Source organism: Kogia breviceps, chromosome 17, assembly GCF_026419965.1.
Source record: "Kogia breviceps isolate mKogBre1 chromosome 17, mKogBre1 haplotype 1, whole genome shotgun sequence".
Lineage (NCBI taxonomy): Eukaryota > Metazoa > Chordata > Mammalia > Artiodactyla > Physeteridae > Kogia > Kogia breviceps.
Genome location: NC_081326.1, coordinates 9,281,498 through 9,296,544, shown reverse-complemented (window position 1 = coordinate 9,296,544; position 15,047 = coordinate 9,281,498). Strand labels below are relative to the sequence as shown.

The following is a 15,047-nucleotide window of genomic DNA, read 5'->3' as shown; positions in this document are numbered from 1 at the left end:
GGTTGCTTCAAACCATGTTCTTGTCATTTAAAATCAGATGCAGAAGACATGCCAAAGATCCACTTTTCTCTGTTTAGAAAACAATGCTTCCTAGCATATTTTATAAATAGATTAGAATGGTTACCAATATGCAACAAATGCTGCTCTTCATGTGTTCATGATTTTTCTAATACAAGCTTAGAACTGTGCCAGATCAACACACCAACTGTTTTCCCAACTGCTGAGAGGGAGCGAGCGATGCTGTCTCATTCTGAATCACTTAGTTTGGAATTCTTATCTTAACTTTACCTTTTAAAGTAATATTTCAGAGGCACTGTGACTGTATTCTCTGATCCAAGAGTCACTGAGCGTGACCTGAAGAGAACTTGTATAAATGAGAGAACGAAATGATACATTTCTAATTGATGTGGACTGTCCCTATAAATGACAATTGTATTATTATTTTCGCTCTGTGTCTAAGTTTCTCCGTGTGTAATACGAAGAATATAGCATCGTTCTCATTACCTTAATGAAGTATTTACCAGATTAACCAGATTATTACCGAGGACAAATGAGAAATAACTTTGTAGGAAAAAATCATTGAGAAAATGACTAATAGTGAAAAACGTGGGGAAATGTTTTATCCAAATGATCTAACGATTTAGGAAAAGAACATGGAAAATCTATTGATTTAATCATTGACTAAATTGATCATGTTGCAGAAATATATCAGTATGTTTATACTCACTGAGGATGGAATCATTGGATCATGTGGTGCCATGTATGCATTTTTGGGGGGAGCAGTTGGGCTTTTGTTGGAAGTTAGTTTTCTTTCTATGAAGGGTACACAGTAAACTGATACCCTTCTGCAGCAAGAGTAAGTTTGCAATCTGTTGAGCCCTAACAGTGGAAATATCTGGGTAAATAATAGTACATAAAAGTTTTTATGAGTTTTCATGGCTCTTGGATATTGCTTGGTTACCACTTTATGGCATTTTTAAAATTCAAACACTGCAATATTTGTTGAATACCTACTGTGTGGCGCTCAGCATGCTAAATGCTTTCACATATGCCATTTGATCTGAGTGAACAATAGGGCATGTTTACAAGTGAAAAGACATGGACAAATATGTCTAATTGTGCCTTTTCAAAGATGCAATGGGTCAGTTATATATGTGAGTTCTGAACTAATCAATCACCTTAGAACACAAGGCGAATTTTGATTAGTCCCATGCTTAGAAACGTCTTTCAAACTTTGCAAGCTTTACTATATATTGGAATTCTAAATATAATGCTGTTCTTCCTACCTTTGTTCTTCTGCACTGATAGTTTTTAAAATGAAAGCTTAATCTGTATTATGTAGGATCATTAATTTCTGCATTTTACACGTGAGTAACACCACTCTGATTATCTACTGCAATGAAAAGTAAGCAGCCCTGCCTTTGCTGCTGACTTAATTACCTACTGCAGGGCCTTTCTTTTACCCATACCACAAACAGTCTGGAAATGGGGTCAAAAGCATGATTAGAAACCAAATTAGCCACTGAATCCAGAAGACAAACATGGAAACAGATCCAATAAGCCACTCTGATACAGAAATCAGTTTCCTATCACACCTGAGTTTATCCAGAGAGTCTCTTAATTTCATGTTCCTTACAAGAACAAAGCCATGTAAGAAGAGCTGTACAGTGACTTCTATGTCTGAAAAAGTAAAATGAGCTTAATAGTAAACAAGGGACCAGTATTATGTGGATCAGAATCAATCGAGGTAACGGGAACTTTCAAAGAATTTGATTTATAGGTTATATAAATGCCAGGAAAATGCCCACTTAGTGTTTAAAAACTATCCTCAGATTTCAGCTTAAAAATATCATAAAATAGGAAATTTATTGGTTATAAACTATTTTATAATAGTTAAAAATAATTAGCATTAGTCTTTTTTAAAAATGTATCTTTCTTTTATTTGAGAATTTCGTTATATACCATTTTATGAGTGTTTTCTAAAGCCCTGTCAATTGATATGAGAAATCCTATCCATTTAGTATTTTTCTTTAATCACATCCAGGTTCTAAACACAGCGCTAAAGTGCTAAGAGAATTTGGCAGTATTTTCTAGCTACATATAAAAGAAAGATGTCTCAGATTAAGGTCTTCTTGTTTAGGGAGTTTAATGGACAGTTAATAGAATTTTATACCATAAATTAAATGATCGATTTATATTAACAGGGATAATAGTGTTTACTTCCAATATTGATAGGTACAGTAACATGATGATCTAATTTAAAAGATTGTAGGGCAAGACAACTATTGTTTGAAAATATGCATAGAAGGCAACAGGGAAACAGAATGATAAAATATTTAAGGAACATAGAGGGAAATGACTCAATAAAAACCACAGTTAACATTAAGAGATCATTCAGTTCCACTTGGAATTGGCTTACTTGAATACATTGCATACAATTAAATAGTCACAGTAGCTAAAGCTTAAAATATCAAATCTAATCCTATTTTATTCATAGGATGAGTGTTCAGCAAGCAATAGTTTAACAAGTTTTACTCATCAATAAAATCTTGACTAAATAATCTGACTGTAGTCAAAAGTCATTGCTTTTATATTTCAGGTGGCTATGTGCCCATAACATACAAACAAGTGTCTTCACGACCACTTATAGCTTAATAATAGTTATTTATAAATCCCCATATCCATTGCCAGATTCAGGAAAATGCATAGGTTTCCTCAGGTTAGCTATTCCTTTTCTGGATTTATGTCCATTTTACTTGTATTTTTATCTAATTTCTTTAATCCAGTACTAACCAGAGAGGGAAAAGCTTACACTTCATAATGAAGCTATCACATTACCTTAACCAAAGTAAAGGTAAGATTTGAAAAATTATGTAGTGAATATATGGGAAATATACTGACTAGAGAGAATGAACTAGGTCACAGATCTTGTACTTTAATCAAAGTTTTCATTTTTTTTTTCTTCTGAGGGGATGTGTATAGGGTTAGGAAAAGTTCTTTCAGTCTGTATTGTCCAATAATTTGATGGATGCTTCCATTTCGTGACTGCAGCCTTGACTAAAGTGAAGACTGAAAGCTCACTGAATTAGTTTTGAAACAACCTTCGAGATGGCCTCCTATTTCCTGACTTTTCAGAGGATATTAGTAAAATATAATGTCCAGGTATTATTGAACTGAAGCCATTTTTTCAAGGAGAAAATGATCTCATTTTTACTAACTCATTTTTCTAGAGCTATTTTCTCTCATCAAAGGACCATTGTCCAGTGAGTATAATTTTGGAGCCAAAGAGCCTTACAGCCTCTCCAGGTTGAACACACTTCTGCTACCTGCTTATTTATTTTGAGGAATTCTGTCACAAAAATTCAACCAGCTGATCAATATTTATTGTCTGCTGAGGCAATTTGTGCTTGGATGATACAAAAGAACTCTAAGACCTCAAAAAGCCTTACAGTTCATTTGAAAAGACTTTAAAAATAACAGCATTCATAATATAAAACATATCCTATAGAAGTGAGCTATGGCACCTTAGAGACTGTAATCTTTGGGGCTAAGCAGGTGTAAGTCAGATTCATTCTTTCCTTATTGAGGCCTGAGACCTTACATAAATGAAAGGTTTTGACACTCAGCCTTCTCACCTATAAAATGAGAATAGAATTATCCAATTATCCAATTCAAAGAGATTTTTTGAATACTAGAAACACTACATTTTTAGCACCTGGCATATAATATGTGCTAAGTGCATAGTTGCTAATTATGACTATGATGATTACTCCTAGTAATCCTGTGTATAAGCACATTATATATAATACATATGCATGTGTTCTAGCAGCTATACATAAGGTGGTTAGGAAGACAAGAGACCGAGGCAGAAAACACACAGAAACTGAAGAAACCTAAACAAGTGGTGATAAAGGAACGAATGAAAATTCACAGAACTGAAAACAGGCCATTTTGGAAACAGAAATGAAAAGCAGGATTTAGTAGACAATATGAAGAAAGAATGAGAGAAACTTATAGCAATTTAGATATATGTACAAAGAAAATTGAGATACAAAATAAACAACAGTGTAAAATTCACAATGTTTGTCATTCAAGTGAAGATTACCAGGCATACAAATAAGCACAAAAATACAGCCTATAATAAGGAAAATAATCAATCAATTGAAACTTCTCCAGAACTGACATTTGTTATAATTAGCAAGATTCTGGATATCATTTAGGTTAAAAAATAAATTGCATTTTAAAATACAAGACAAAACTAAGGAACAGTAACACTTAAAATATTATCAATATTTTAAATACATAGGGGTAAATTTCTATCTGATTAGCACTAAGATAGTACTGTGATGTAGTGTGGTGATCTTTTCAATGATACCGGGCCAATTAGATTTCCATATGGCATAAGCATTCATTCTGATCCCTGCCTCACACTATATATAAAAATTAATTGCAGTTGGACTGTACATCTATACATGAAAGTCAAAACAATGAAGTGTCTTGAACATGACCTATATCATCATAATCTGAAGTAGAAAAATATTCCTAAATAGAACATTATTCATAAAAGTAAAACTATATAAATGCAATTAAATTAAAATTAATAATGTCTGTTCTTCAAAAGAGAGTGAAAAGGTAAATCACAAAGTAGAAGACATTTTCACACATATAACTAATCAGAGGCTCATATCTAAGATAAAGGATCTCTTTCAAGTTATTAATAAAAAAGATCACATAAGAAAATAATATGCAAAAGACTTAAACTTGTACTTCACAAAAGAGGCTATCCAAATGACCAATTAATTGATATATGAGAAGCTTTCAGCCACACTTGCCATCAGGGAAATATAAATGAAGACTAAAATGAGACACTACTACACATCTACCAAAATAGTTAGAATTAAAAAGGTAACACTAGAAAAAGTTAGTTGAAGATGTGGAGCAGTTGTTGCTCTTACACACTGGTAGTGGAAATATGAACTGATACAATAACTTTGGAAAACCTTTTGAGCTGTCCATTAAAGTTTAATGTTTGCATTCCTTAGAACTCAGCAAATCCAACCCTTGTTAAATATGTAACAGCAATGTGTGCAAATGTTTACCGAGAGACATGTACAAAAATATTCACAGCAGTATAGCTGGTAATAGAAAACTGGAGAGAACGAAATGTCCCCCCACAGTAGAATAAATATATTCATACAATTGAACAGGACAAAGTAATGAAATGGAGGAACTCTTTCCATATGCAATAACATGGCTGAATCTCACAAACATAATATTGAGTGAAAGAAGCCAGCCAGAAAAAAATATAGAGAGAGATATATACATATATATATATACGTATAGATATATGTTCACAGAACAACACTCAAGAAAATTTATGATATGCAAAAATCCCAACACCCAACAATGTAAAATTCACAATGTCTGGCATCCAATTAAAGATTATCAGGCATGCAAAAAGTAGGAAAACACAACCAATAATAAGGGGAATGATCAATGAATCAAAACTACCCCAGAACCGACACAGATGTTCAAATTACCAGACAGTTATATTAAGAGAGTTATTATAACTGTATTCCATATGTTCAAAAAGTTATGGAGAAACATGGAATATGTAAGAAATATTTTAAAGAAAGCTTCCGAATTGAAAACTCTAATGTCTAAGAGGAAGATGACATTTGGAGGAGTTAACTGCAGATTAGACATTGCAGAAGAAATGATTAGTGAACTTGAAAAATAGCAATAAGAAGCTATCCAAATAGAGTGGAAAAGTCATTTTTTTAGTAAGGAAAAGAACATCAGTGAGCCATGGGACAAGTTTAAGGAGACTAATATATGTGTAGTTGGAGTCCCTGAAGAAGAGAAGAAAGGAGAACAGAAAAAAATAGGGTAAATGGTTGAAAATTTCCCCAAATTGAAACTATAAACCCACATATCTAAGAAACTAATGAACCTGAAGCACAGGAAGAATAAAGAAAAATATATCAAGGCATATCCTAATCAAATTACTCAAAACCAATAATAAACAGAACATCTATAATGCAACCAGAGACAAAAATCAGTGTTACATACTGAGGAACAAAATTTAGAATCAATGCAAATGAGAAGACAGTGGAGCAGAATTTTTAAAGTACTAAAAGAATAAAACTATCATGCTAGAAATTAAGCATATATATTTATATGTGTATATGATACATACATACATAGTTTTTATTGAGATAAAATTCACCATTTTAACCATTTTAAAGTGCACAATTTACTGGTTTTTAGTATATTTGCAATGTTATGCAACCGTCACCACTATCGAGCTTCAAAACTTTTCTATCACCCTAAAAGAACCCTCATACCTCTCAATCCTCCTCCCCCTTCTCCCCAAAACCACTAGTCTACTTTCTGTCCCTATAGATTTGCCTATTTTGAACATTTTATATAAATAAACTCATACAGTATGTGACCTTTTATGTCTGGCTTCATGTACTTAGCTTAATGTTTTCAACATTTATCTATGTTGTAGCATGTATCAGTACTTCATTCCTTTTTATAGTTGAATAATATTCCATTACATGCATACACCACATTCGTTTATACATTTATCAGTTGATGGACAGTTGAGTTGTTTCCACTTTTTGACTATTATTAATAATGCTGTTAACATTTGGGTTCCATTTTTTGTGTGACACAAGTTGCATTTCTCTTGGGTGTACATCTAAGAATGGAACTGTGGAAACATAGGGTAACTCTATGTTGAACATTTTCAGAAACTGCCAAACTATTTTCCATAGCAGCTACACGATTTTACACCTTCACCAGCAATTTTTGAGGGATCTAATATCTTCACAATTCACCAACGTTCACTCTATTATATTTTGTTGGTTTTAGCCATCCTGGTGTATGTGAAGTGGTATCTCATTGTAGTTTTGATTTGCATTTCCCTAATGACTACTGATGTTTAGCATCTTTTCGTGTGTTTATTGCCATGTTGTATATATTATTGGGAGAAATGTCTATTCAAATCCTCTTCCCATTTTTTAGTTGGGTTGTTTGCCTTTTCATTGTTGAGCTGTGAGTTCCTTATATATTTTTGATACTAGACATTTATCAGATATATATTTTACAAATATATTGATATTATCCCATTTGTGGTTTGTCTTTTTCCTTGTCTCATAGTGTCCTTTGATGCACAACATTTTTAAATTTTTTTTCAGGAATGTAGTTTTTTCCTTCCAGTTTACTGAGAAATAATTGACATACAGCACTGTATAAGTTTAAGGTGCACAGCATAATGATTTGACTTAAATGTATCATGAAATGATTACCACAAGTTTAGTGAGCATTCATCTCACATAGATACAAAAGAAAAGAAAAAATTATATAGTCATTATGAAAATGTACATTAAAAGCACAATGAGATACCACTACATATCAACTCAAATGACTATAATAAACAAGACAGACAATAACTAGTATTGACAAGAAGGCATGGAAACTAGAACTCTCATTTGTTACTGATGAGAATATAAAATGGTACAGCCTCTTTGAAAAACTCTTTGGTAGTTTCTTAAACTCTTAAACATAACCTTATAATAAGACCCAGGATTCTACCCATAGGTATCCACCCAAGAGAATTAAAAACATATTTCCGCACAAAGACTCATACTACACATTCATAAAAGCATCAGAATAATGAAAAATTAGAAACAATCCAAAGTTCCATCAACTGATAAACAGATAAACAAGATGTGCAGATCCTGACAATGGAATACTAGTCAGCAATAAAAAGGAATGAACTACTGACAGATGCCATATCATGGATCAACCTCAAAATCATAATACTAACTGAAAAAAGCTAGACACAAAAGACTACACATTATATGATTTAATTTACATATAAAATGTTCAGAAAAGACAAACATCTAAAGACAAAAAGTGGACTATTTGTTGTCAGGGCCAGAGGTTGGGTGTGAGTATTGACTGCAAATGGACACAAGGGATGCAGTGATGACAATGTTATAAAACTCAGTTATTGTGATGGTTGCAGAAAAATGAATTTATTTTATTATAAACTTACAAGAGGTGATTTTTATGTCATGTATATTATGCCTAGATTAAAACAAATTTTTAACTATGGGGTTTAGAAATAATTTTACTGAAGGGACAATTCCATGTGCACTTTTATTTCTAAACAAAATTAATAAAAGTAAATAAACTTACCATTTAATTCAAAAAGCTAGAAAAGAATAAATTAAACCTAAGAACTTTAAGATTGGAATTAAAATTATAAGTTGGATAATTGCCCTGAAAACTGATCTGGAGTCAGCAATGGTGACAAGATAGATGACAGATACGTAGATAGATCGATGATATGTAGATACATAGATACAAATATACATAGATAAAGCATAGTTAAATTTAACAATAAAAATTAATTACATACATAAGGTAAATATTTTGCCATAGGAAAAGAGAACATAAGCACAGGTACAGTGAGAATTAAAAGAACTATGAGAAAACATAGTTCTTCACAGATAAATACGAAAGCTACATATTGTAAACATACATTATATACATATGTATATAGTATGTACATATATTTTAGGAAACTTAATTCTAAGAAACAGTTTAAATGGATAGATAACCACAAAGGATGTTGAGAAAGTTTTGCAAGAACCAGTCTTAATAAAAGTACTGGATTTAGATGTTTTTATGAATTCATTTCATTTCAAGGATTTAAGGAACAAAGAATTATTATGCTAGCAAACCTGTTATGAGACAGAAGTAAGAAATGAACATGCATCAATTCATTTTCTGTAGCCATCATAACATTGACAATAAAACCTAGCAGAAACATCCCAAAACAAACAGAAAAAGACCAATCTCACTTGTAATATTGATGCAAAAAATCTACAAAAATATTTAAAAATTAGCCCAGCATGAAAACATAAAACACTATCAACCTAGGCTTATTGTAGGAATTTGCTAGGTTTTTTTAAATTTTATTTTTGGCAACTCATTAATATATGTCTCCATGTGATTTTTTCAATTGACACTAAAGTCATAATTGATAAAATTCAATACCAATTCGTTATTTTAAAAATAAGCTTAAAAATTATTTATAGAAGGAAAATGCCTTAACATGAAAAGATTGTACATCGCAACTAATAGACAATTTGATTGGTTTAATGCATTGATTTTTAAAAATACATATTCCAACAGTTGCAAATGTTAAAGCACTATTAATTTACAGAGAGACTCTAAATACTCCAGAGTATTTAGATAGTAATAAAACTTTATGGATGCAACAAATTTGTACCTGTAAGAATATTACATGTGCATTTTCATTTTCAAGAAAAATTAGTGGGACTTCCCTGGTGGTGCAGTGGTTAAGAATCCTCTTGCCAATGCAGGGGACATGGGTTCGATCCCTGGTCTGGGAAGATCCCACATGCCGCGGAGCAACTAAGCCCGTGCGTCACAACTACTGAGCCTGCACTGTAGAGCCCACGAGCCACAACTACTGAGCCTGTGCACCACAACTCCTGAAGCCCATGTGCCTAGAGTCCGTGCTCCACAACAAGAAAAGGCACTGCAAAGAGAAGCCCACGCACCGCAACGAAGAGTAGCCCCTGCTCGCCTCAACTAGAGAAAGCCCGCACACAGCAACAAGACCCAATGCAGCAGAAAATAAAATAAATAAATTTTAAAAAGAAAAAAAGAAAAATTAGTAAATGCAAGTAAATTTAGAATTCATCTATGACTCTCTCATATAAATACATATAGTGGATAGAGTAATATGGTATATAGAGCATGTAAAAATATAGTACATGTTATACCTAAATGTAGTATATATGCATATTGTGTGTGTATATATATGTATATATACATACATATGTAATAAACAGAAGGGAAATTGATAGAAATATACCATACTGTAAATGTGGTTTTCCTTAGAGAGTACAGAAAAGCATGAAATAAGGATTCAGGAGATCTGTTTACATTCTGCTCTTTTATGCTTCTGTCTTTTTTAGTTTTTTAAAATCAGTATATTCTGCTCATGTGGTTTAAAGTAATGATAAAAATAGAAAATTCAAGAGTAAAGTTATTTTTATGTCATAATTTTGAATTTGCAATGGGTCATCTGAAATTATATAATTCAGATATGAAATTTGTAAACACAACTTCTGGTTAGTAAGAATTATATGAGAATACACATGTATCTCTCTTTGCCACTTCCCTAACTCTTCCTAAAATCAAACTTATGAAAACTGGTCAAAAGGATTGGGAGAGAGGAGAGTGCAGAGGAGAGATGCAATACATTTTTTGGACAAGTATTATAGATTGAATAAATCATACTGCTGGATAATCTGAAAACCACTTTTTCCAGGAAACATGCAAAATCATGCCAATGTACCCAGGAAAGCCTCCAGAATTAGAGATACCAATTGTGGTAGAAAACAGAGATGTGGTACTTAAATACTGTGGAGTTTAGAAGCATGATGCATCAATAAATATTGATTTAAACCATCTATATTTTTAGATAGCTAGTGGGAAGCTGCCGCATAGCACGGGGAGATCACCTCTGTGCTTTGTGACCACCTAGAGGGGTGGGATAGGGAGGGTGGGAGAGAGGGTGATGCAAGAGGGAAGAGATATGGGAACATATGTTTATGTATAACTGATTCACTTTGTTGTAAAGGAGAAACTAACACACTATTGTAAAACAGTTATACTCCAATAAAGATGTTTAAAAATAGAATAAAATAAAATAAACCATCTATATTAGAAGCAGATAGATTCACAGGAACCCTTTCTCATCCCGTGTCCCCATGATTACCTTTCCTCCATCCCAAAAGAAGGATTATTCCATGGCAAGTTTGAACCAAGGTATCCCCCAAATCAGAGATACCAAGCGCATTGGAGGACAGAAGCTCTGTGCAAAGACAAGGAGAGACTGTCAAAACCTACATGTGAAACTCTGTTTCTCTCAGAGTTTATGAACACCAACAACCATCCATAATCCCTCCTGTCTCTTACCCTGAAGCAGTAGATTGTTGAATATTTCTCTGGAGAAACTGAAAGCAGGGCCAGCAGAAATTGATATTGAGACATCTACCAATGAAATAACTGCCCCTGTGGTGTGTGAGAGCCATCTATTACTGCTTTACGAGGACCAATTGTTAGATTTTCAGGAATTTTACAGCCATTTGAAGTCAAATTGATAACTTGAAATCAGCTATGGTGGGAATATTACACCACGGAAATCAGCACACACTACCTATCAGGGTTCTCCCCCTTGAGAGCCACTGGTTAAACATTTACCATTTCAACGCAAATGACTGACTCCTTACCTATTACTTAACCAATAGTGAAATTAATCATCTGATAAGTTAGACACATTAACACCTATTTTAGTGTCTTACCATTAATATGAATGCATACCAAAGAATTCCCAGTAACTTGAGGAAAGTCTCCAAAGAAAGACAAAGAATCCAACAAATAAACAAAGAACTCAAAGGAAATAGGGATGTTCCTGGAAGAAAAAGGAAACTTCCAAAAACGTATTGTTAACTGTCTCAAGGAGAAAAGAAAAGGTATAGCCAGAAAACCATGAGAGTATGAAAAAGATTAAAGAACACTCAGAAAGCAAGAAAGAGCTTTTGAGTTTATCTCTTGTAAAAATAAATACAGTGTGTGTGTGTGTGTGTGTGTGTGTGTGTGTGTGTGTGTGTGTGTGTGTGTGAGAGAAAAAAGAGCTTTTGGAAATATGCTGGATGAAATGAAGAACAACCAATGGAAAGATGGTTAGATATAGTTAAAGAAATTTCCCAGGACGTACACATAAATGAAAGAGGTAGTTAAAGCATCACACCAGGTACGTATCATGTGACTCACTTGAAGAGAGAACAGAGCAAATGTAAAAAAAAATACCAAAGAAATAACACGAGGAAAGTTCTCAGAACTCTAGAAAATGACTTCTCATTGAAAGAGATTACCAAGTGTTCAAAACATAAATGAAAGGCATACGCCTACACACAAGGCATAGCACCATACACTTTCAGTATAATTGAAATTAAACAAAGAAAACCCTTCAAGCTTGTGGAGTGGGGAGATAGGTCATAGGGAGAACGAAGAGCAAGATGGGATAGGATTTCTTTTTTTTTTTTTTTTTTATGGCAATAAAACATTTATTTAGTGAAAGTAGTGTGCTTCTTGAGAAAAAAATTATAAATGTCTTAAAGGACCACTAATTCTTTTTTTTTTTTTTTTTTTTTTTTTTCTTTTCTTTCTTTTTTTCTCCCACCCTCCCTGGATAGGATTTCTTAATTGCAACACTGGAAACGATGCCAACACAACTCTAAAGGAAATTTTTGTTTTAGATTATTCTGGACCCGGCCAAACTACAAAATGTGATCAAAGAACAATTAAACATTTTAGATAGATGTCTAAAAGAATATTTCCCACAAACTCTCAGGAAGCTATTACAGCATGAGCTAAAACATGAGAGAGCAAACCAAGGAAAGGGGAGACATCAGGTCCAGGAAAGAAAAGATCCCACACAGGAGAAAATAGCTCCAGCAGGGATGAGGTCAAAATTTACTAAATCAAGAAATAAAGTTAGAAATTATGTTATTTACAAGTAAAGGTATACCATTATAAATGGCTACATTATTTATAAATAATGTTATATTATTTAGAATTATGGAGGTAAATACCAGAAGGCACGGCTAAAAGAGTGTGAGAAATGATTCCCTCTATTGAATGAGAGTGGGACAAAGGGCAGGAAAAGATGCTGTTTTTCACCATAAGACTTGTAGTATTTTATGATGTTTTAAAATAGACATGTGTATTACTTTGACACACAAAAAATAAAACAAAAAAAAATTAATGTCTAAATCCACATGGCCATTTCTAATCAAGAGAACTAAGTTTCACTAACGGAGTATGTGTCAGCAGGGAAATATCAAAGACACAGTACTGTTAACTGAAACTTGTGCATATCTGAATCAAGTCCATGCTTTGCACGTCTGTTACCATGGACTGTGCAAGGCAGATACACAGTTCCAACATACATGAGTTCATTAACATGGTACTGTGCAAATCAGACTGCCTGAACCAGTCTTAATAAATCCCAAATGGAAATCGATCCTTCATTATTATTTAACCAGTATACCAGAAAGATTTGTTTTCTCCTAGATCCATATAAACAACAACTTTAGAAATTTCGTTTGGAAATAAATTTCTTAGAAAAGACCACCATGTCATATATATTTTGGAAGATATTTCTGGAAGCCTCCTTCCTTGTCACAAGTACCATAATATCTTTCCTGCTTACAGTCCTCAGTAAAAATAGGGTACTTGGAAGTGCACTGATGTGTGAAAATCAATTAAAAACACAACTAAAGTTTTAGGATTTTGTTTAATTTAGTTCTAGTTTTAGATTAGGGTTCAGGTCAGTTCTTACTTTATCCCTATCAATTCATCCATCAGAAATTATAATTACCTTTTTTTCTAGTCCTTAATTACTTCTACCAATAGTCTGTATAATATTCAAGATGGTTTAAATTGTATTATCCAAAAGAAAATGTTTAATTCAGGGTGATTAGTCTGTACATTTGATAACGACATTGTTTTCTCTACAGGGAAGAGGCGCTCGTTCAGGACAAAGAGTTTTAACGCAAGCAACAAAGTAAGTCCGTTCTACATAATATGAAAGTGCAAAAAAGCTCAAATCTCATTAAATAGAGTATATGTATGAATATGAAGAAATAGATACACTGAAGAGTTTAGGTAAGTTTAAAAATTACATTCTTATAGAATACCGTGTTCTGTAAATGCAGTTATGTTTTACGGTTCCTTGTTACTTTTTAATACACCTTTAATAAAGTCTCATTTAAGAATAGACAGGAAGGAGTTCTTACAGATGTGTACACCTCTGTTGTCACCACCCTAGGTAGGATATGGAACCTTTTTTACCTTCAAAATTTATCTTCGGCCAATTTTCTGTCAACCACACTCCCTCCCACCCCAAGAAACCACTCACTGTTCTACGTTCTGTCCCTGTAGATTAGTTTTCTGATCTAGAATTTCATATAAGTGGCATTTTACAGTATGTATTCTTTTTGTTTGGGACTCTTTTTGTTTGGCATAATATGCTTCGGAGACTCATCTGTGTTGCTGAAGTAATCCATTGAGGAGGGACATTTGTGTTCTTCCAAATTTGGCTATTGTAAGTAAAATTGCAGTAGACATCTGTGAGCAAGTCTTTGTGTGGACAAATGGTTTTATTTCTGTTAACTTCCTAGCAGTAATATTGTTGGGTCATATGGTAAGTGGGTGTTAAACTTTCTAAGGAACACCAATCTGTTTTCTAAGGCGTGTGTACCATTTTATATTCCCAACAGTAATACACAAGACTTCTAGGTTCTCCCCATCCTTACCAATACTTGTTATTATCAGTATTTTAAATTTCAATCTTCCTAGTGTGTTTAGTGATTAATCACTGAGGTTTCAACTTACATTTCCCTAATGACTACTGATGATTAATAATATTTGGCATTATGTTATGTGCTTACCAGCCATTGATATATCCTCTCTTGGTGGTGTCTATTCAATTCTTTTGCACTTTTTAAAAACTGAGTGGCCTAGGTTCTTACTGAGTTCGAAGACGTCTTCGTAGGTATTCTGGATACAAGACTTTTATCAGTTACGTGTGTTGTTAATAGGATCTTCTTGTCTGTAACATGCTTCTTTATTTTCATAAAGGTGTCTTTTTAAAGAGATGTTAATCTTCAGAAGTCCAATCCATATGTCCATTTTTTTCCTTTTATGGACAGTGCTTTCTGTGTCCTTCTACAAAAACTGCTATCCCAAGGTAGCAAAGATTTTCTTTTATTTTTTTCACCTATAAATTCTATAGTTTTAGTTTTTAAGTTCTTTTTCTCAGTGGTGGTTTCTTTCTTGGCATTAAGTCTCACTCTACACACGAGCAGCTGAAGACTCGAGAAGCCCCCAGTGCAGACGTCTGGAGCTTTTTCGGTGTCTCTCCACTC

General features: G+C 33.2%; 1 long non-coding RNA gene across 4 annotated transcripts in view; it reads left to right on the top strand.

Annotated features, from left to right (window-relative positions):
* The window catches only part of LOC136792884 (uncharacterized), a 446,126-nt gene that overhangs the window by 327,885 nt on the left and 103,194 nt on the right, over positions 1–15,047 (top strand). For all 4 annotated transcript variants that reach the window (XR_010837463.1, XR_010837461.1, XR_010837464.1 and 1 more), the window contains one exon: positions 13,638–13,684. This is a non-coding gene — a long non-coding RNA (uncharacterized lncRNA). The remainder of the gene's footprint in view (positions 1–13,637; positions 13,685–15,047) is intronic.